The 23030-nt window shown below is 36.9% G+C and overlaps 2 protein-coding genes across 2 annotated transcripts in view; one reads left to right on the top strand and one right to left on the bottom strand.

The window, feature by feature from the left end:
* Dip-lambda (Dpr-interacting protein lambda) overlaps positions 1–22911 on the bottom strand; it is a 211322-nt gene extending 188411 nt beyond the window's left edge. The window contains exons 1-2 of the mRNA XM_071717999.1: positions 22825–22911; positions 22535–22655 (exon numbers count right to left, since the gene is read on the bottom strand). The gene's annotated coding sequence lies outside the window, so the exon portion shown is untranslated. The remainder of the gene's footprint in view (positions 1–22534; positions 22656–22824) is intronic.
* Positions 12327–23030, top strand: part of LOC139779598 (luciferin 4-monooxygenase) — a 19691-nt gene continuing 8987 nt past the window's right edge. Inside the window, 1 exon segment of the mRNA XM_071717997.1 lies at positions 12327–12633. The gene's annotated coding sequence lies outside the window, so the exon portion shown is untranslated.

Here is a 23030-nt window from a genome sequence, read left to right as displayed (position 1 = left end):
TTAAGAATCACATCATGTCATCAAACTCAATATAAAAGATTTAAGCTCTATCAATATACACACATATATATCTATATCTATATATGTATATATTCGTCAAAAGTTCTTTTAGGAATACCATTCTTTATATCAAAGAAAGTGATGTAGTACAAATATTTTTGAGATTTTATCTTTATTTTACTTTTATACATCTGTGTAAAATAAAAAATATGTGACATTATGATACCTATCAGGATATCTATCTCCAACGTAGGGGGATGTAATCTCTTGCAGCAAAATAGGCTGCACGACACAGATACGGGTGTCGCAGTGACGTTCACCAATCCGAAATCCAACTGATCTCGAGTGACAGTTGCAATCGCGTATCAGAAAATAACATGGAAAACCGGTTTTAATCGACGAATACATAAAATTTGTCCACTAAAGCGAAAATTTTCTTCATGTAATGTATATTTTAAATATGTAATTTATAATAATATCACTATTCCATTTTTAAATCTCTATCAAATCAAAGTCGTTTTTCTTAAAATATTATTAAAAAAACAAATAGAGTATGAGAAATTATTAAACTGTTGTGAGAGTATAAGAAATTATTAAACAAGTCGAGAAACGTTCTACCGCTAAGGGAATATAAAAGGAATAAAGAAATGAAAGCAATAATTGCAAGAGAACATATTATGTTCCATATTTATTGAATATTTCAATATCGCGTCAATTGCTTGTCTCAAATTTTTATGAGCGATTAATTTTTAATGCAACGAACGCTCACCATAAGTGTCGCGACGCGGAGATCCGGCGGTAATCGGGCGTCGCAATAGAGAGCCGGTAATCGATGAGTCTCGCGAAAGTGCGGCGCTAAGACTTCGCGAGCGATTTATACGACGTTGACGGGGCGGGAGGAGGCGAGCATGAAAGACAGCAGCGGAAAACGGGAGGGAGGTAAAGGAAGGTGGAAACTACTCCAGACTCGCCGTGCTTCGAAGGGGGTAGAATATAACCGAGTGACCGAGTGGAGTCGAGGAGAGAGCGCGGCTGCGGCGAATTGGCGGGCGAACGACCCGGCGCGAGAGTGGCTCTGGTGCAAGGGATAGCGTCTTTAAAATTCGAAGTGAGTTAATTTGATTATCGCCATAACGGCGAGAGGGGGGAGGCGAGAGCGGAGGAGGGGAGAGAGAACGAGGGACCGCGAGGAATAATCCGGCTGTATAACGACGTCGGGCCTAGCTATCGCCGTCGACGTTTCCATTGTACGGCTGCTATATTGCACCCCCTCTGCAGAAACGAGCAGACGGAAGGGTGGCGGCGAACGGAAAACGGCTATACTGATTGGCCCCCAGCTGGGGCAGCAGTAAACATTCTCTCGCCTTCCCGTCGAGGCGACGGCGGTCGAGAGAGGCCGAGGAGAGGGTTGGCATACTACCCCCCCTCTCCCTCGCCACCCTCATTCACCCACCGCTGAAATCTCCGTTCTTCTCGCACCTTCGTGGCAGCCTTGCTCTCTCCTGCCGCCACCGCTCTCCACCGGCCCACCAACGGTCTCCCACCCTTACGAGCTTAAGCCCGATTTAATGGGGTGGAAACGCGCGGCTCGATCAAGTTGTATTCAATTATCCCTCCTTTCCGTCCTCTAGCCTCACCCGGACCATCTATAGAGTGTCTCGCAAGAAAATTCTCTACCTCTCTCCAATGGTACCCTTCGACCCTTACGCCCCTGCCTGATTTTTTCTAGACGCGCAGAGTTGTCGCCCACAATTTAAGGGGCGATCCAAGGTCAGTTTCAATAAATGACAAGAATCCATTTCATCTGCCATATAATCTTGATCAAAATCATGCGTACATTGTACGGCAAAATAAATAGGAATTTTTAAACTCACGATTATAAAAAAAGAACTGTCATAGAAATGTTCAAAATTGTGCCAGTTTTGATCAAAGATTTGCATAAATAATTGTAAATAATACGACAGATACAATCAATAAGATTAAGAGATACAAATTTCTACGATTTTTAGAGAATTGTAGATGATAAGTAATTATATTATAATATATAACGTTGAAGTAAAATATATGTTCTGATCGATTATTTTTTCTACGTTAGAATTATGATCAAATAAAAAATAAAATATAGTGTGGCATTATTATGAAATCACTGCGTTATCATTTATATTTCGACTTTATTGTAGTTTATTAAGATAAAAATATTAGAAAACAATATCTAGTTATACTTCCGTGATTTTAACAAATGAAGAAATTGTATTTTATGTCCCCTAATAATATCGATGATTTACGATAATGTAATCAGATTTATCATAATTAAATTTTCATCAAGCTATGTATTAGAGATTATTCGAGTCACTATCGAGTCACTAAATAGACAATCGACGCAATAAAAATTTCAAGCTTGGACACGTGTCTTCTGAATAATAAACTCGCGTTACGTCCATTATCGTTCGTCCACGTCGATAAAACAAAGCGCGAAGTCGAAGCCGCAAGTAAATTCGCGAAGTGCACACTACTATTTCATCGGCGCTTTTTTGTCGTTTTTTTTCCCTGGCATTTGCGGCATTGTTCCATCCACGTAATCCGTTCTGCCGACTCGTTGCCTCCTTCACCTTTACTCGTTCTCGACGTTTGATTCTCTCGTTTCATTCATATTTCCCGCAAACAAACGCGCAAAATTGTGAAACCGCAGCGATTAAAAATTCAGTATTCGCAAATTACCGCAGTCTTCTTTGTCAAATTATCATTCGTTAAGCTTCATTAAGCTACCACTTGCATTACTCATTACGCTACAGCCCATATTTTTAATTACGTGTCTACTGAAGAACAGCTGAAACTAATCTTAAAATAATCTAATACAGTCTAATAAATATATACTTTGAGAATTAATATTCTATTCGTAAATTTATTAAGAATAAATTTATTTATTCGTTGTCATATTTGCAATCGCAATTTAATTGAGAAATTGAGATCAAGTTTATGTTAATCTCTAGCTCTTCTTTCCGTTCTAGGTGAATAGTTCAAATTAGTAAAAAAAAATGTTTCAAATATTTTTTTTACAATTCCTTAAGCAGTCACTATTTATTTAAAAAATACTCAGAATGCTACGAAAAATTGCGGATTTAAAAATTCAATTAATGCTAATAAATTCATATATAACAAAGCGCAACATGTGCGATAACAGCTTATCAAAATTAATTCAAAATACATGAAATAGAATATTCAACGAACATTTATTTCTTAATATGCGAAATATTTCGTTGAAGGCTAGACTGGTTGGAGAATGTCCTTGATATTTGTTGTATTGATACGCAAGGATATCACGCACTTTGTCATTCGTACGGCGAGAGTTGGAGCAGATAGCGGCCGGCGTCGAGCGTGTCGCATTCTTATGGAAACCCGATCGTGTCAAATACTAAAAGATAACCCGATTATTTCCTACAAACAATTAATTATTATACCCGCGCGATTAATAACTCGCGCGACTAACGATTGCAAATGCATTGTCTATTTAGAAACAAGTATTTCGCGCAATTTATTTTTATTTCACAGAAGCGAAACGATAGAGGATACGAATTGCATATAAATTATTGTTTCATTACGATACAAGCAATACATTTTCTTAAAGATTAGATTCGAATGTATGTATCTCACATCGCACTTCGTTTTCTCGGTGATCTAAATGTCATTTATCACATTCGAATTAAGAGCGCGGCATGATACATAAGTCGTCGAATAAAGTGATTTAAATAATGAAAAATAATATGTTATTTAATCTTGTTTGTGCATGGCTTATAATTCAATAAATGGCTTTCTACCATTCGAGATTTTGTTTCTTATGTTAGTTTAGGAGATTCGCGAGTATCGAGCGAGTAGAGCTTTATATTTTAATGTTTCAATGAGATTCTGTAGCAATGTACAATAGTAAAGTGCGTGTCACGTGTGATTAATGCCCGCGTCAAGAGTATCGTGCCGATTATTCTATTCTGATAATTAGTACGCGCGATTGTAATTAACCGTGTTGTCACAAGTGCTATGTTATTCGCGTGCAATGAATGGATCTGAATGGAGGATGCCTGGGAGGCATCAAAAGACGGCGGAGTAACCATGGGGTGAGTAAAGTATTTTTTATTTCACTTGTTATACTTGCGTGATTAATTTATTATTTGTAATTATTGTATTTGTGGGCAACAATTATCTTCATTATTTTGATCATTGCAGAAATTTGCGTATTTTACAGTTCAACGTAGTTTCAACATAGATCTGCCGCTGCATATCTTATAGGTAATGAATGATATATCATTTATAACACTGTTTACAATCAGCTGAACATGCTTTTGGTTAAGTCATAATTTTAAAATTGTGACCAGTAAACTACTGTACTTCAAGACAAAATTCTGAATATCTCAGCTAATAAACTCTTTTATACAAAACTCATGTAGCAACGAGCCTATATGCAAATATGGTCCTACTTACAGTATATCGCCAATTATCCAGTTTTAATATCTGTCATCGTTTTCTCAAATGTTTGTAACACGATTATTTTTGACGGTTATATGATGCTGCGAATTTTCCTATCTCACAACAGAGAAATTATATAGTCATTGCAGTTATACAACTCTGCGTTATCTTATCGCGCGAAGCATTATACGCAGTTTTCCTATCATTGTTCCTAAAAATATTCATTAAAAATGTTCTAGATATAACGCTATCGTCTGGCGATTTCATTATAATCTCAAAAAATTTTACCATTTCATCGTGCAACAAACAGCTTGACAAGTAACAAAATGTGCACACCAGATTTGCGTAATTTTGCTATTTTTTATCGTTATTTTTACAACTTCTTTGATATTTCATTATCAATATTTTGCTCAAAACTTGTAAAATTTCGCTATCTCATCGCGGAACCGGATAGTAAACAGCAGGAAAGTCGCGTGATCATTCCGCAATATCACACAGACTGTTCGTGATATCATTTAGGTGCAACGACCACGCGCTGAATGACGAGCACTAGGATGAAGCCGTAAAGAGCCGGCTGCGGCTTTACCGGCATCGCTCGCAAAATTCGACTGTATACCGTCCCCCCATCTTTACAACTGCGCGTTGCCCTCCGCGCAATGCCGCCATCATCCGCGGCAATTATTCGCAGCCGAAGAGAAACGTGTATATATCGATTTCGCTCGAACTCCGTTCAAAGACACGGTATTCCCCCCTTCCCCCCCTCCGAAATCTCCATCCTTTTCTCCACCCTTTGCCAACCAACCACTTTCGCAATGACGATCGCGCGGACTGCGGCAGCTATACGCCTCGCTTATGCCCGAGTGTGTGCCGGAGGGTTTATGCGAAAAGCTATACGTGTTTGCGTTCCGTGGCGTATACGTGCATGCACGGGGAGCATGGGTTGGCATGGGTGTGTACGGGTGTGTGCGCGGGCGCGTGCGGCGACCGTAGAGCTCTGCAGCAACTGCGCCAAACTTCGAATTAGCGTCGGCGACGAACTTCGAGATTTACAGTACAACTGCACGACCCTCTCTCTCTCTCTCTCTCTCTCTCTCTCTCTCTCTCTCCTCTCTCTCTCTCTCTCTCTCTCTCTCTCTCTCTCTCTCTCTCTCTCTCTCTCTCTCTCTCTCTCCCCCGCGTTTGTGCCGCCGCGGCCGAAAGAATTACAGCCCCGTTCGAGATATGTGCAATGCATACGCCAGTCGCGTATGTACGTATTTACAATGTGCGCTGCGTGCAAACGTGTGTGTGTGCGTGCGTGTGTGTGCGCGCACGCGATGTACGCGCGAACGTGTGAGCGTACGCAAACAAACACGGTCACAACGCCTCGTAGCGCGGGTAATACCTATCCCGGCGCGATATTTACGCAAGCGGATCGCGCGGTAATACCACGCGCCTATCCGCCGAGCCCTTTGCATACATCAACCCGCATTCCGTTGGGTAAATCACGCCGGAAATCTTACGTCGCCTCCTGATCGAACGCACGTTGCCGTAAATGAAATGGGTTTCGGCGCGACACCAGAATAGACACGGATGATTAATGCAGCATCGGCACGAACGGGACTAACGATTCCGCAATTGTACTTGCCTCCCAGCGCTAATAAAACCTTAGTAAGTCGAGGATCGAACGTGCTTAAAAAAAGATTGCGTCTGATCAAGAATTTTGCTAGGAGACGGATTGGGGGAAAATTATATATAAAATAAATGGAATCTTCGGATAAAAATGTCGCGACACTTTCGAAATGATACGCTAATAGGTATATTACTTTCAAATTCGGCTGCTCGGCAATACGGATGATGTGAGGATTAAGCGAAACATCTACGTCCCTATCTAGAAGTGCAGCTATTCGGCGGTTTCCTTAACTCGGAGTTGGCATTACACAGAACGCGGGTCAAGTTTGTACGCGATTGAGTCAACCGGGCGAGGGAACTTTAGCCGCGCTCAAGCTTTAATTCGCGGTGGCAGTCCGCTCGACCGTGAAGAACGTTGTCTCATCGGCAGGCTATCGGACTTCGGCAAATTCACCGCGACATCCAGGGATAAACGTTGAATTGGTATGGCTCCGCGATAGCGGAGGATATCACACTTTTCGATTGCCAACTCGAGAAAACTTCGAAGAAAGATCAAAGGTTCGCTACAGTGAGAGGCTAGACCTTTAATAAAGTCTCTCGAGAATAAAGTGCGAAAAATTTCAAAATAAATTATTAACATATAATAACATATAATAACAACAAATTGTCATACGTATTAACGTTTGAGTTAATAAATATTATAAATCATAAATAATTTGAAAAAAAAGTATTGCAAATAAGTAGAATATCTCAAGTTTACTTGAAATTATTGACCCTTCCGATATATACAAAATGTCACAGTATATTCTGTTTTCAAATTTTGAGTCGACTTTTTCGAGATCATTTAGTATTTGATGAAGCCGTTTTATTATGCTACGTCATGTCCTATCTAGAAAGCGCATGTAGCCCGTAAATAAAAGCCACGAAAGCGTAATTATGCGGACTTACTTTTTGCCCCGATAACCACGATTCTGTTTGCAATCAACAAAGTGTCGCGTCGCGGCACTGACGGGCCCGTCCGCGCGAAAAATCCGTCAAAGTGCTACAAATCTACGTCGCGATGCGCCGATTGACAGTTGTCGAATGCAGAAAGATGCGAGGAGAGTAACTGCACGCCCCTGAACGAGGAAAGCGGCAGTGATATATCGCCTTGCCCTTCGCGATCGCGTCCGTTTTCGATAAATTCCGCAAGAGTCAGAAAACCCGGCAGTCCTTCAATTTCAAATATGAAAAATCGATTAACGTCTAACTTCATCGACAACAGACAATTTATTCGCGCTTACGTACCTGTGCGGATTATCTTTCTTATAAACGAGAAAAAAAAATTAATATTAACAGATTTTCCGTATTTTCTGTTACCTGCGAATTCTCATCGATTGGAAGTCGATATTTTCTTAGCGAAAATTTTATTAAACGTATGCCATCTTTCTCAAAACTTTTTCACTTTACCTGTTCTTGTTCTCTCAAGTTAAAATTCAATTAAAGTTAAGTTTACAAGCTGAAATTAAAGAGAAATTTTGTTACTGAATTTTACAAGCTTGAAAATTAATTTACAAAATTGCTTCTTTCCTGCATTTTCCGAATACGTATGAATTAAAAATATCGATATATAACAAATAGAGAAGTATTTAATATTTTAAAAAATCAGAATAAATAAAGCCTTATAAAAGAAATCTATTGCTTATGTTATCTAAAATCTGTTGCTATGTTCTTTGCAATGAGACGTGTCTGTTTACACGTCTCATTGCACGCTAAGATAAGATAGCTATAATGTGTGTCTAGATAAACCTGATAATTTAACGGAAAGCGGGAGTTTGTAACCTTTGCTCTATTTCCCTTTACACTCTGTTGCGTAATTTTCATATAAATTTTCATCACTTCATATATTCATACAATTTATATCTTTACGCGCATAAGTATACAACTATTTCAGTCAAACAGCTTTTATGCTAAAGAAGCTAGATTTTATTAAAGCTGAAAAATCGTTACGTAGGTTTTCCTTAGGCAAAGAAAAATATATAATATTCTAATAGGTTTGTAACATACTGTAATATATATACGTGCGTACAAAGAGAAATAGAGAAATAAAGAAAAAGAAATAGAAAAAGAAATAATAATGAACTAAAACGAGGTCGATCTTGGAGCATCTCCGTATTCAACTGATACTGGATGCCTTACAATGTAGATCGTAGCTAATATGCCACGCGGGCCCTTCTAGCCTCACTCTTCTAGCTTGACTTTTCACCTAAATAATTCAACATTCGCCGGAGCAGGTCCCTGCCGAGGAACGCCGCCGAATAATCCGAGAAGGATGTCATGCGCGTGCACATCTTTTATTTCTGCTGGCTGCCCGTCTTTTTCGTCGTGCGCGAAGAATTTAACGCAACCGAGAAAACTGAGATAGTTTCTCTCTCTCCCCCCCCTCTCACTCTCTCTCTCTCTCTCTCTCTCTCTCTCTCTCTCTCTCTCTCTCTCTCTCTCTCTCTCTCTCTTGCCGTGCACGAGCTCGGCCATTTCGAAGGGGATGCCTGAATAAGTCCGCCAGAACGCTCAGCGGCGGGGGTTTAAGACTGTGGAGTTAAGCTCCGGGCCCGGAACTGGAGAATGTGATCTTCCCCAGGTCGGGCGTGTAACTACATCATGCCAAGAGTATTCGAAATACTCGGCGATGAAGTATGCCACGGTATCAGAGGTCTGCGGCTTGTAACAAAGCAAGCCCTCCGGGCACCGAGTTTACACACGAGCCCAGGCATCCGCCGCCGCCGCCGCCGCCAGCGAGGGAACGAATGCTAATGCAACCCCGAAAACTTTGTCATCGATGCCAACGACCCGTTATGAGACCGATACGCTGCCGCGAAGCTAATCGAGTTGAAATGTACGTAAAATCGTGGAACATTCTGTTTGAGTAGCGAGCTTCCACGCAGCGGACAATACAATGATTAGAAACTACCCGTTATAATTTTAAAATATTTTCTCAACGTTATTTTCTTAGTTAACGACTACTGTCCGGTTTGAACAGATATGTACGTTATTTATATCTGAGAGATAAAATAGCCGAGATAAAATAACGATAAGTATGCAGACAGAAAAGATATATGTAATGCTTTGCGTTCATTTTTTTCCTCTTTTAAATATGCGAAAGTTAAGATCTTATTATTTTATTCTTCCTCTCTCTCTCTCTCTCCCTCCCCCTTTCTATCTCTTTCCCCCTCTCCCCTCTCTCTCTTTCTCTCTCTATCTACATTGATTGGCCCATTAAAAGGACAAAGGATTTTAATGTGCCATTATGGGCTTAAAATGTATTCGTTAATTTTTTATGACCTAAAATTTTATTCAGCGCCAGAATATCCATTCGTTTCAATTAACCATTTCACTCAGAGTACATTGCATTCTCATTCTATCTTACTTTCGTTCTACATATATTTTACATTACATTACGTAATAGTTTAATATAATACGATACATAATTATTTTTTTATTTAACAACAACATTACTTTCTGGCATATTATAAAATATGCCAGGAAAAATATGGAAAACATTTTAAAGGCAAATTTATAAAAATTGCATTATGACGTAAAAACATTGTAACAAAATTGAAACATTTGCATTGTCTAACGTGCGCACTTCGAGATTCTCTCGCTGGCAACGTGATGCGAAATGGAAAACGCTTTAACGACAAAAATCCGGTCGAAAAGTACCGAAAGCGCCCGTCATTCCCGCGTAATTCGTATGTACATACGTATGCGAAGAATTCGCCGAGAAAAATGCAATTCATTGCTGGAACGTGTGCCGGTTTCGACCCCCTCGTCTTCTATCTCACAGTCGAGTGTATCTTTCCTCTAAAGGACGGCCAGCATGGTGGAACAATGCTTTTAACTTTACAACAGTACCGTTCAAGTGCGCTCTTTCGACCCCCGGTTATACTACAGGGTCGGTTGTTAACCCGACGTTGAGGGGTTGAGATTTCAGGCAATAAAACCGACCGGCATGATTCTTCGTCTTTAATTCGACGCAACGACAACGACTGCCATGTAGAGTCGATAAGCGATTGAGTAGGCCTTGATCTATGATATTTCAATATCAACGCTTATTATCCTCAATTTGCGATCGAATTATGTGTGTGTTGTGTGCGACAGCAGTCAAAGTAAAAATAAGACTAACCAAGATTTCATAAATAATTCATAGACTTACGACCACAATCTAGTAATAATTTTTCAACGTTGCTTTTACATCGCGTACAAATTTACGATCGATACAATTATATTGTTGATACAAATAAAAAATAAATATGTTATTTTTAACCCTTAGCTGGTACTGTGGGGTATCAAACGCCCCAGCCTAGTTCAGCTCTAATTTAAGCCTCCCTGTAGTACGAAAATGGTACTAAAAAATGGAAGAGTTAAAATATAAGAGTTATAAATTTTTGAGTAAAAACAATCATTTTTTCTTTTTCTTTTACGTTCTTCAATTTTTTTCATACTTAATATTACATTTATCAAAATAATCTATGACATTTGTTAAAACAACATTCGAAGACTATCTTGGAATTTTTTAATTAAAAAAATCAATAGTTTCCTCGCAGCAAGCATTTTAGTGGTGGGGTCTGAAACGGCCCCAGAGTGCCAGCTATGTGATTCTGGTGAAGTGTGCCAGCTAAGAGATAATGATTTATATTATATTAGTGTTATCAGATATATTATTTAACATGTAATTTTTTTGTCATAAAACCATACTCAATTATAAATTGTCCCTTCATTATATTTGTATATCACGCTTATACTTACTTATAAATTTATTTAAATTATCTCCTTTGAGCAGCAATCGGCACTTGATATTCATTTTCAAATTGTTAGAAATATGTACAAACAAAACACACATTAAAAATTAAAAAAGCGGCCGAAGAGCACAAGTGCAATTTTAACATAAATTGTTATCAAAATCTAACATAGAAGTAAATTATTAAAAAAGATTAATAGGCAGCTCTCATGACCAGAGTCACAGACGGTAGGAAAATTCGGTTTGCGAAAACAGATTACGTTACGCGTTCAACCTTTGCGACATAAGTTCTTGCATATTAACTCGGACAGATTTTTTAGTTAATATGTAAATATGCGCTCGTTACTGTCGGCATATATAACGTCTTTAATATCTTGAATTTAAAGTAGCAATGCTTTCCACAATTAGACACCGTGTTCGCGGAACAATGTAATATTCGTAGAGTTCTCTCCAGACGCTGGAATATAATATCTTCCCTTAGTTCACTGTTTTAATATCAGACGAAATAAAAATCATTTACATTGTATAATACACAATAATTGTCTTTTAAGATTGACCTCACGACAATGATAAAGTAATCAAATTTTTCAAAATAATTTTTACATATTAATTTTATTATTTTTTAATATGTGTTATAAATGGTTTTATGATAAAAAAATAACATGTTAAAAAATAATACATCTGATAACACTAATATAATATAAATTATTAAAAATAACATATTTATTTTTTATTTGTATCAACAATATAATTGTATCGATCGTACCTACATTTGTACGATGTAAAAACAACGTTGAAAAATTATTACTAGATTGTGATCGTAAGTCTATGAATTATTTATGAAATCTTGGTTTTAGTGTCATGAAAAGTCAATCTCAAAAAACAATTTTTTCTCAGCAAGTTCTACATTGCATTACAGAATGAAAATAGAAAGATAGTCGTATCTAAAAATAAATTATTGCAAAGAACTTCCATTTTTCATATTAATGTCTAAATATTTGAGCGAAGATGTAAAAAAGGAATTTTGTTGGCTACATTACTATTCTAAATGCATTGTTAGACAAGTAGACGATTTATATATACCGAACGGATTGTTACACATGTGATATATTTGCACAAAGTCCGATACTTAGTATAATAGCATCTTAAAATACAATTGATTACACATATTATTGCTGGTGCATATGTTATTCCTGTAAAAATTCAGAAAGAAGGAATGCTTATCGAGCATTATTTTCTAAGTAAGAACAAGTAAATCAATCGTATATTATTATTAATGTTTCAGACATATGTGCTCCAAGAAAATGCATCGCTAAATACGCATAGTCATCGCGTGCAAACGTAAGAAAATTTCTTACATAAAAAAAAGATATTTATATTTCAGAGTTCGATGCGATAAATTCTGATTCGAGTGGAGTGAGTTTCTCCCACCAGCGCGACAACCGGATACACGATATAAAGTATGCGACAATTGACCCTGACGAATAGTATGAGATAATCTCACAGCGCGTGACACTCGCCTTCAGTGTGTCTGCTTACAAAAGACACGGCCCTAAAGTCTGTCACACAATCTCTCGATGAAGCGCTGCGTTATTCTTATTTAATATTTTTTAGTCATAACTACATTAATACTTTGTACGCGCAAGTTTGTGATAAAAAGAGCTGTGTGATAAAACTTAACCTAAAAATTTCGATATCAATAAAACCGTTCAAGCGATAAATTTGTACTATTGTATTAAAAAAGAGAACTCGCCTGACCTTCACGACTAGCAAGAGCCCAGCAACTGGTAAGAAAATCCTACGCTAATTATTATTTTATTTTTATACAGAAATAATTTCATAATAATAAATTTATAGCATGAAACAAAGAAAGTTTATGCAAATGTAAAATATCCAGACATTATCTACCAGAGTACAACAAATGAAAGCAAATTGCAGCAAACAAAACATTTATGAAATACAACAAATTACATATCTATAAAATAGAAGCATTTTATAGATAATTAAAACACATCATAATCACGTGAACATCAATGATTTGAAACACGTCTTATTTTGATGTTCACTATTGCTACAGCAATAATAATGTAGCCTTTCTGCTATAATAGAACAAAAAGACTTTCCAACATGTTTGACCAAACTTTACTAGCATATTTCATTTTATTTTATTGATTAAGAAATTATTTTGTCTAATTACACAGAAAATACGCGAATATTTGTTGTCATTTCAAAATTTTCCATGCTTATGCTTAACATAAATCGTCCGAGTCATGCCTAAACTAAGCATCATTAAGTATTCTAATCTTCTTCCATCGTGGTTACAGTTTTACATTTATGTTTATTTATAAATCATTATTTATAAATTTATATCTGTGTTTACATTAAGCGTGTAACGCATGACTCAGAAAAAAATAGATCTATTCATTCTATTGTTCAGCAGCGAAGCGTCACAAAGCGAATAAATCTATTTTGATCGGTTGACAAATTAATATTATCTAAAGCATGGATATTAGTAAAGTTTCAAGGCAGGATTCCGTAATTATGATTTCGAGGTATTAAACTTTTTAATGCAACTTTTGAAATCATGATAAATTTAAAGTTCTATAACTTCTAAGTTCAAAATAAAAAATTTGACGATCAATCATATTAAAGTTTATTTATTACTCTTTACACATAATTAAATAATTTTATATAACGTATAATTCTTACGACAAACTTCCATTAAGTATTTTTTTTTTAGTTTCTCTTTGCTGAAGATTTAGAAATAAAAAAAAGTGCCGTCACATTTTTGTTACTCTTAAGAAGATTAAATAGAAAGCCTGACTTCTTTGAAAACACATTTCAAAAAAGATAAAATTCTATATCGTACGTGACATTTTACACTCTAAACAACAATAATACGTAGCAAACCTTATGATTTTTTGTTTCTTATTGAAGTCAAGATAACATGAAAATTTAAATAAATTTATATATCGTTTCTCTGTCTTCAAATTTCAAGTTTTATTTCTTATACTTAGTTGTTTTATAATAGCATTACCTTCCTCTCTTCCTCTCCTTTTTGCGTTTTTTACCCATATACAAATTCTTTAAATAGATTCAATAGATAGATTTCAACAGATAACTTGTTATCAGTTTGATAAAGGCTTGCAAACATGTAATATTGAAGTCAGAAATATTCTATATTTCATAAAATCATCCTATATCGTAAGTCGTAAATCGTAACTATGTAGTAACTATAGTCAATGGTCAGATAGCTTTATCGTGAAATACATATATGAAGATAAATCACATTTTCCTATATTTTTTAAAACTCAAATTTTCTTTATTGCATATTTTTTTTACTAAAATTGAAAAAATTTTTTACTTTTTGATAACATTCCGTTATCAGAAAATTCATTATAAACTTGTATTCTTATCGAGCATATTGCACAAAAATGTTTATTTATAGTGAATAGATAATAAAAATACGCTATAATGGCGTAAAAAATAACAATATATGTATGTATAAAACAGAATATAGAATTCAGAAAAAAGATTAATATAACAGTCAAAATAATTTTCCTTACATTATCTTTAACACAATGAAACTATTTGTATTTTGTTTATATTCGTGCTGTTTGGCGCAATAAATCGCATCACATGATATTGAATTCTATTTTTTTTCTCGAAATCAAAGATATGACATTTCTTACCTAATCAAATTTTAAGATTAAGGTTTAAAGATATTGTAAATTAAAATTTTACAATATATTGTAACATACAATATATTGTAAATTAAAAAATTACAATATAAAGTAGAATAAAATAGAGTAACATAAAATATAAAAGCTTTAATTTCTTAAAGTCTCATGACATTGAAATTTTATATAAATTTATATTTCGTGTATAAGAAATCGTAGAAAATTGTATAGAAAATACGAGCAATATTACTTTTCGATTGTCCGATGTGATATCGATAAATTATTCATATTAAATATTAAGAGTAACATGACTATCATGATATACAAATCAAATTAAAAGAAAATGCCACTTATGGAGCTGGATCTCGATAGTAATATTTTCTGTGTGTATTTAATATACACATATTTCCAACCTGGTAAACTGCGCGCCGATTATTTGTCGGTCTTAAAACACAGCTTCCGTTGGAACAATAAAATCCCCTCCCCCTAATTAAATCGATAATCAATTTAATTAGGGAGAAGAGATTTTATTGTTCCAACGGAAGCTATGTTTTAAGACCGACAAATAAATAATTGGCGCATAGTTTACCAGGATGGAAATATGTGCATTAAATACACACAGAAAATATTATTAGGCTACCAAGCTCCAGCTCAGACCGTAAATGGCATTTTCTTCTAATTTGATTTGTTATTTATATTAATTTTCAATTACGAAAACATTCGTGAATCTATTCTCGTAGGTATAGCACTTTGTTATTAAAAAAAAGAACTACATACTTAGAATTTATAGTACATTTGTTTCTGCAAATATTACCAAATTATTTTTATTCGCTTTTCCTTCTGGTTTGTTCTAAATTCAACTGATTTACTTTATTTGAAAGAGACAGAATTTTTGTAGTTTTGCTCAAATCGAGATTCAACATTAATAATTTAGATATGCGTTTCATTGAGATGCGATTCATAGTTTTCGTAAACTTATTATGACTCGAATCACCCACAAGAATCCGTCATCGAATGCTGCATTCACTGCTTAATCACTATCATTCAATAAATACTAATATATGCATCATATAGAAAAGCGTGAATATCAATTAATATCTCAGCAATTTAAATGCGTTTCGCAAAATAGACATCAGGGATACGTATCCATCACTGTTTCACCAAGAATACGCAAGCCGAGTACATTGATATTTTTCTAATTATTTCGCAACGAACATTATTCATCGGAATAAAAGCACGATGTAATTATCGACTCTGAAAACGTCGCATTGTCAACGTACGCCTCGGAGCGAGAACGGACGAGCACTCCCATAATGCGATTACAAAATTTCATCTGACAAGATTCTCCCATCTCGCTAGAATGCACTTCGCATAAGTGCAACGATTTCCTACTCGAAAAACACTTCTCGCTTTCAGTCATAATTTTCGAACATCATGTCGCGCGCTTGCGTTCTCCGAGTAATCGCGTGGAAGACAGATTGAAAATATCCCTTGATCAAACTTTACGAACACGATCGCCATCCACGTCTTGTGTCCGGCTTTTCGACGAAGGATAAAAATTTTCGATAGTTCGTAGAAACAGATATGAGTCTCGAAAACGTGGTAAAACTTTTTGCGGTAAAAAGACTCTAAAATAAATTGTGTGCTATAGGTTTTAAACGAGCTAAAATATATTCTTGTTTTGAGCAATTAAATGTTAATGAACAGTTGTTATCTGATTACTTAAAAACATGACATACATACCGAAAATGAATGTACCGGTTAATTAATTGCACAATTATATTGTTCTTGCTCTAGTGCCTATAAATTATGTACTTGTTTTCCGTTGAACCTCTTAACTTGAGCTTTACTGGCCAAAATATACAAAATACATTGCATAATTTAATTACATAGAGTGGTTATTACATACAGACTGATATTTTCAGGTGATTACCAAGCAAATATACATTATATGTTAAATATTATGTGTGCATTACCTGTTCGGTTCGTAATAAGAGTTTATGTCTTAATCGATAAAATCTTATCGTATTAATCATAGATCTCATATTAAATGATTGTTATCATCGATCTCATTAAAAATCATTTAAGATTTTAACTTTTACGTTATGAATCTGGAAAGTAATGAATATTTTCAAGCTATAGTTGCCCAGATTGTTTTTCTGCGTTTATAACTACAAGGCCTACAACTAATCTATGTAGTGCATTCTATATACCTCGAATATCAAACGCAGTCAATATTTTGCATCATTAACGCTTTCTCAATCATCTGAGCATCCAAAGCGATCTCATCGCTCTTCGCCGTTCGCCGTGAAAGATAATTATGCGCAAACATCGGACAGGTAAACGCAATCGTGCCAAAGTAAAGCGGATTGTTAACGTCGGCGACAGAAAATCGCGTGGACCTCTTCAAACATTTGCGAATCTCCGCGAGAAATCGATCGAGTTGGTACGTGACAATGCAAATCGATGATATTACATCGCCGGCGAGACGATATTTTTCACCGCGGAATTATTATTAATATCCGACGGAAAAAATGACTTGGTAACGAAAATTTAACGATATTATGCAAAATCTAGTACAGAGTAGCTCTTAGCTCATGAATGTAAATGGTGTTGCAAAAAATCAACGATCACGTAATATAGTTGCAGAATATCAAGAGAGTTATACGAATGTTACTTATTATTATTATTTAATACCCGGATAATTTCAGATTTGTTATTAACATGACATTGCATTATTACCACAAAATAAGTCGAAAAAGTCGCGCGCTATTCAAGAAAATAATTTCTCATGATGCGACTTATTCTTATAAATAATTCTTTCCTCGTGCCATGTTTTCAAATGTTATAAAATGAAAGCTAAAGCTCACGTTGTCGTGCCTTTCCAGCACGACTTGAACGGCATTTCTTCAGACGAAAAATCATACCGCGTTATGATTCCACGTTAGAAATAATGATCCCAGTTGTGGTTTTCGAACTAAATTCCGCGTTAACAAAACTAGGCGAGCCGGAAAGCGGTAGAGCGCGCGTAACGTTTCTGCACGCAAACCAGTTCTGCAGAAGAACCAATTGTGCAAAACGTCACGGCGATTATTATAAAAGGGGCCCATTATAATATGTCGTAGTGTCAGCGCAAAGTACTGCCGAGTTATCGCCGATTTTCCGTACGCCCGAACGAGCACTTTGCCTGTACTACTCTCTCGCGGTTCCGACGATATTTCGCGTCCAAGCGATTTCGACGCGGAACGTACTTCGTGTTTTATCGACGGTCAAACGACTTGCGTAAAACGGTGATATGTGCTGCTTTTAATTTGTAGCGAGTAAAATCAGTTGCAAGCCCTGTGTAACTTTATTTTTTTCTATAAAGTTTCGAGTAAAATAACGTATATAGCAAGATATTATTTCGTAAATTCACATCTTTCGTTAAAACTATTAATTTTTGTGACTTATGAAATAAATTCTGATAAAAAGAAAGAAATTTTTTAGTATTTATTTGAGAGAATTTTGCATTTATAACATATACACCTACGGTTTACGTTGTAATTTATGCAATATTTCCATAAATGAGTACCCATTTTTATGTTGAACTTTAACCAAAGAACATAAAAATATTGAGAAAATGATTTTGAAATGTAAGATAGATTCTGTTTGATTAACGAACGATATTCCTAAAGTTTTTCATATTACACTGCTATATTTTTTAAGTAAAAGTAACACAACACTTTCTAAAACAAGTATAAATAATTTATTACGACAAAAAACTAAAAAAAGCGATGTAGTGTCCTGACTAATATAATCTAGACTCACTTTAGTGCAGCTAGTTCGCATGTAAGCTATGTCCGGGGATGGTTGACATGAGTTTCAAGTGCGTCGTAACCAGGATTTTTCGTGATACATCTTCACGCTATTTCGCCGGTGAATTTTGTAGACAGAAGGATCTACCAACGTGACGGCGATTCTCGTTGAAAAAAAAAAAAAAACGACAAAGAGGACACGGAAAACGATGTGGAAGAGGGAAGGTAGCTCGCAACCCCGCAGGCGGTCGCGGCGACGTTATTTATTGCTCGGGCCGATGAGTGTCATTTAAAATTTCGATATAAATTAATTTAAGGGGGTAAAGGGGGTTTCCAGGACGGTCGCAGTGGTACGGGGAGTAATGGCTCGGAAAATGAAGTTCTTGTAGCCTCACCGAGAGAGAATCTCGCTCGCCGTCAGCCCCCCGTCCCTCCTGTCCCTCCGCTCTAGCACCCTTACGCCTCTTCGCCACCTCGAGCGTGTGCCGTCCCTCTCCATCCTCCCGCGCTTCCAACCTTCAACTTCATCCCCTTTCATCCTTCTATCCCCGTTCCTCTCTGCTCTTATACCTCCGGTCTTACCCGTTCGCTCGCTCGCTCGCTCGCGGAGACTCAACATTGCCTGGTGAAATATCCCTTTGCCTCCGCTCCGCCAAGCTTCTATCCACGCCCAAGCACTCCGCCTCGCCATTATCTTAAGTAAACAGACTACCTGCGCGCCGGGGAATTCCAGATAAAGTCACATGTTATCAAAATCCACCCCCGGGCCGCCCCCCGCAGCCATGCCGCTCGCTCGCGGCCGCCCTCAAAGCGTCCTCCGAGCGCGTAGCCTGTCGTTAATTCCGTTAAGTCGCGGCCTTACGTTCAACGCGGCAAGCAGCAGCCTGCGAAATCGCTCGATTCTGGAGAGCGACGGCGCGCGCTGCTTCTGGCGGAAGTCGAGTGTGTTCTAATGAGGAATCCCGAAATGATATCGGCAGTCGCTCAGACGGACCTCACCCCGTTTTGCGCTCGTCGCATTTATTACGTCTCGATTAATCGCGAGACACTTTCACGCCGATAAGATTTCACGAGAATATTCGCGCGATGAGAAGATCGGGATGATTGTTCTTATATTTATCGGCGTGTCATCTTTGAGAGGGATTTACGCCGAACATCCGCATATTTTCGATAGAAAAATTCACCGCGAGTTTCCGACTCTTCAATCGACTTTCCATGTAAAATTTCCTGAGCTTATTTAACTACATGATGATATGTTTTGAATGAGATTTTAAAGTAAATCACGTTATATATCATGTTATTGAAAATATAACAGAACGCGGTATTTTTTCACGGGTTTAAAATCAACTTCTTCTCAGACAAAATTACGAGGTACATATACTTATTAATAACTTATTATAACTTCTCGATATATGTCACTACCTTAGTAGTTGCATTAAGAATCACAATACTCTGTTCTTTTTCTTACTTTACGAATGAAAATATTCTTAAAGCCAACTAATTTATGTTTTATCACAGAGAGAATGGATTTAAAGAGAATAAAGTTAAAAACTAACCATCGTAGTCCGACGTGTGCATTATTATAATCAGCTTACAGAGATCGGGCAGATTATGTTTCAGTTTCACTGAAATGAACCCAAGAAGAAAGACGCAGAAAGATATAAACTGATAAGACCGTATGAAATTTGCCGCAAGTTTTTTTTTGAATATAATTACGATGCGTGACGAGAGGAACGAAAAGTAACAGAGATTCTCACGTAGTAGGATTCTCTCTCATTCTCGCATTCAATCTCTTCAACCTCGGGAGATCGTAAGTATTCCCGGGGTGTCTAGGCATGTCGCATGAGGCCAAGAATTGTAGGTATGTGGCTCCAGTGTCCTAGTATGGCCGCTACAATCAGAGTGGCACGCGCCCTCGACCACCCACCCCCTCCTCCGTGTAGCGTCCCAAAGCTTCCTTAACATCCCTCTAGGACCTCCCACGGGACCTCGTCCACGACGTCGACGACTAGACTAACCTCGAAGAGCGATTCCCCAGCACTTCAGCGATTCCCGAGAACGCATCCCCGCCCGTAGTCGTCCCCTGTCTCCCTGACCCCTCCGCGCGAATACCCGAAGACGAGCGGCTGGATACCGGATGCACACCGTCGCATGCATTCCCGCGGATACGGTGGATATGCCGCGGGGAACGCCGAAAGTCGGTTTGGTCGCAATCTAGTCATACCAGGGTGCGTGCTATTCTTTCTCTTTCATTCATTTCATCCATTTGTTTATTTTTCAACTTCAGTGTAAAGTGTAATAAAGTCAGAGATCTCCCGACAAAATCAGAAGTTAAAGTTCAGTGAAAGTCAATTGCAAATTAATGTTGTTTAAAGAGCAGATTCTTGCTAAAGATCTTAATTTTCTTTCAGCGCAAGAATTTTTAAGATATTAGATTGAAATGTACTTACTTAGTTCAAAAAGTGCCTAGCAAAACTTAAAGTGCCTTTAACCACAACATTCTACAAAATGTCGCAAACTTAATTGCTCCATTTTTATTACTCATTAATTCTGAATCAATGAATAAAAATACAATTTATAAATTGCTCCTATTTATTTCAATCTTAAATTTTGACCTAATCGTAAGGAATATTATTTTAATAAATAATTGTATCTAAACTGTGCAAACTCGCAAATTCTCTCAAGCACATTACTGTGATCAAATTTTTAGCTAATGTCACAGCAATTTCTTCGCGTACATTATTTTTTAAACTTTCTAGAATTGCTAAGTTACTGATATAAATCTTTTCTTTAAGAAAAACAATGTACGCCAAGAAGTTGCTTTAATTTCAAATGAAACTTTGATCAGTAGTAATAATAAATGCAATTGAGAAAGAAAAAATTCGCAAAACTAGGAAAATTCGCAATTTAGACATTTATTAGGCATATAATATTCCAAACTTAATTATATAAAAATCTTGGATTAAAGTAAATAGCAATTGTATATTCTTATTTATCTGTTTGTAAAATTTGTAAAGAATGGAAATAAAATAATTAATTTTGAGACATTGTATGTATATATACGAGCCATTCACACATAACTAAATTCATAATTTGTTTCATTTTTAACATAAAATCATATACAAAGTAAATTCTATAAATTACGTTGACTTTTAGTCCATATTCTAATTTTAATTTCGCAGTTTGCACAGTTTTACTTGTAAAATTTTTAATTTATATAAATCACGCACGTTGTGAAAGCGACATTCATCCTTATTCAATCGCTACCATCGCGCATCTCTTGCTATGTCGTGCGCGGAATTATCAGAGGAGGTATAAGCTTGCCGAGGCACAAAAAATAATATTGTATCTTGGAACGTCGTAGGAAACAGAGAAACTTGAACGATGGTATTTAAGATTTTCCCGTACTTTTTCCTCACGATTATGGCCACAGCGTGGAACTCATGGCACGCCTCCGCATCCCCCTCCTACGTATAAACCCCGGGAGAACGCATTCCCATCTATCCCACCGCCCTGTATATCCAAGGACATCCAGCTGAATGCCGGAGGAACACCATGCCATACATTCTAATGGAAATAGAACGTTCGCCGGACTTTTATGACGTCGCTCCCTCAATCGCGTAATGTATAATATTGTTTCAATGCTGATATTAAATTTTGTTTAATTCTCGAAAAATATATTGTATTATATCTAATCGTTTTAATTAATTATTCGTTCCCAGTTATTATAATTAATCTAGGCAGTGTTATTAAAAAGCTAATTTATTAATCAATTTATTCTGATGTAACATCTTGTAAAAAGCAAATCTAATTATTTAAAATTTTAGAAAGTACTTCAGTTTCAGCTTTAAAAAATTCTTTAGAAAGATTGGGAGACATACATGAAATTATATACAGAAAATAATTTGTAATTTTAGTAGATATTCGTTTGTGAGAACGTATATAATTGAAATATAAAATTATAAGTATGATATGGAAATGAGACATATTCATGCACGGTCTTCATAAACTTTTATAATTGCGTTTACTATAAAATTCCGAGATATCATTTTTCTCGGTTTTTTCGTGACGCCAGCACATTCAAAGTATCGCACACCCATAATCGCGCTCAAGCGAAGTTGTGCGGTCACGAAATCTCAGTGCCACTTACAACAACGGCGCGGCGTAACAAATATCAATAAATAATATCGAATAAGTATCGCTTCATAACTCACCGCAGCGGCAATCCCCATCCCGGTTATCTCGTCCCCCCGTCCTTCCGTTTTCTCATCTCCGCGTAGATAATTCCCCGTTCTCGTATCCGGGCCGCTTTCGTCTCGTTTCAATATCCGGATTCTGGAAAGAAACGCAAAACGAAACCGTGATAATGGCGACGCGAGAGCAGCGATTTTCCATGAAACCGTGATCCGCGCTAATCCTATCGAATCGGCGCGCGAGACGTGCGCTTTTACGCCAGGAGGATGTAATAGATAATGAAAAAGGCGTTCAATGTAAGATTAGATACCTGTTAACGCCAATTTGCGAATATTCTCCGAAAATTCGAGCCGCGAAATCAAACGGCGTCGTTCACCGACGAGCCCGCCGAGCCGCCGTCGCCGCCGAGCCGGCCGAGCGAAGCGCGCGGCCGTGGCGCGATCTCGCGGTAATCTTCCCGTATTATCGATCGTAACTTGGCGCGCTGACGATAATCGTTCGATTCGCTACAAACGA

This window comes from Temnothorax nylanderi, unplaced genomic scaffold (assembly GCF_030848795.1).
Source record: "Temnothorax nylanderi isolate EJ_2023f unplaced genomic scaffold, tnyl_v1.0 TNYL_tig0234_pilon, whole genome shotgun sequence".
NCBI lineage: Eukaryota > Metazoa > Arthropoda > Insecta > Hymenoptera > Formicidae > Temnothorax > Temnothorax nylanderi.
This window is presented reverse-complemented; position numbering and strand designations above follow the sequence as displayed.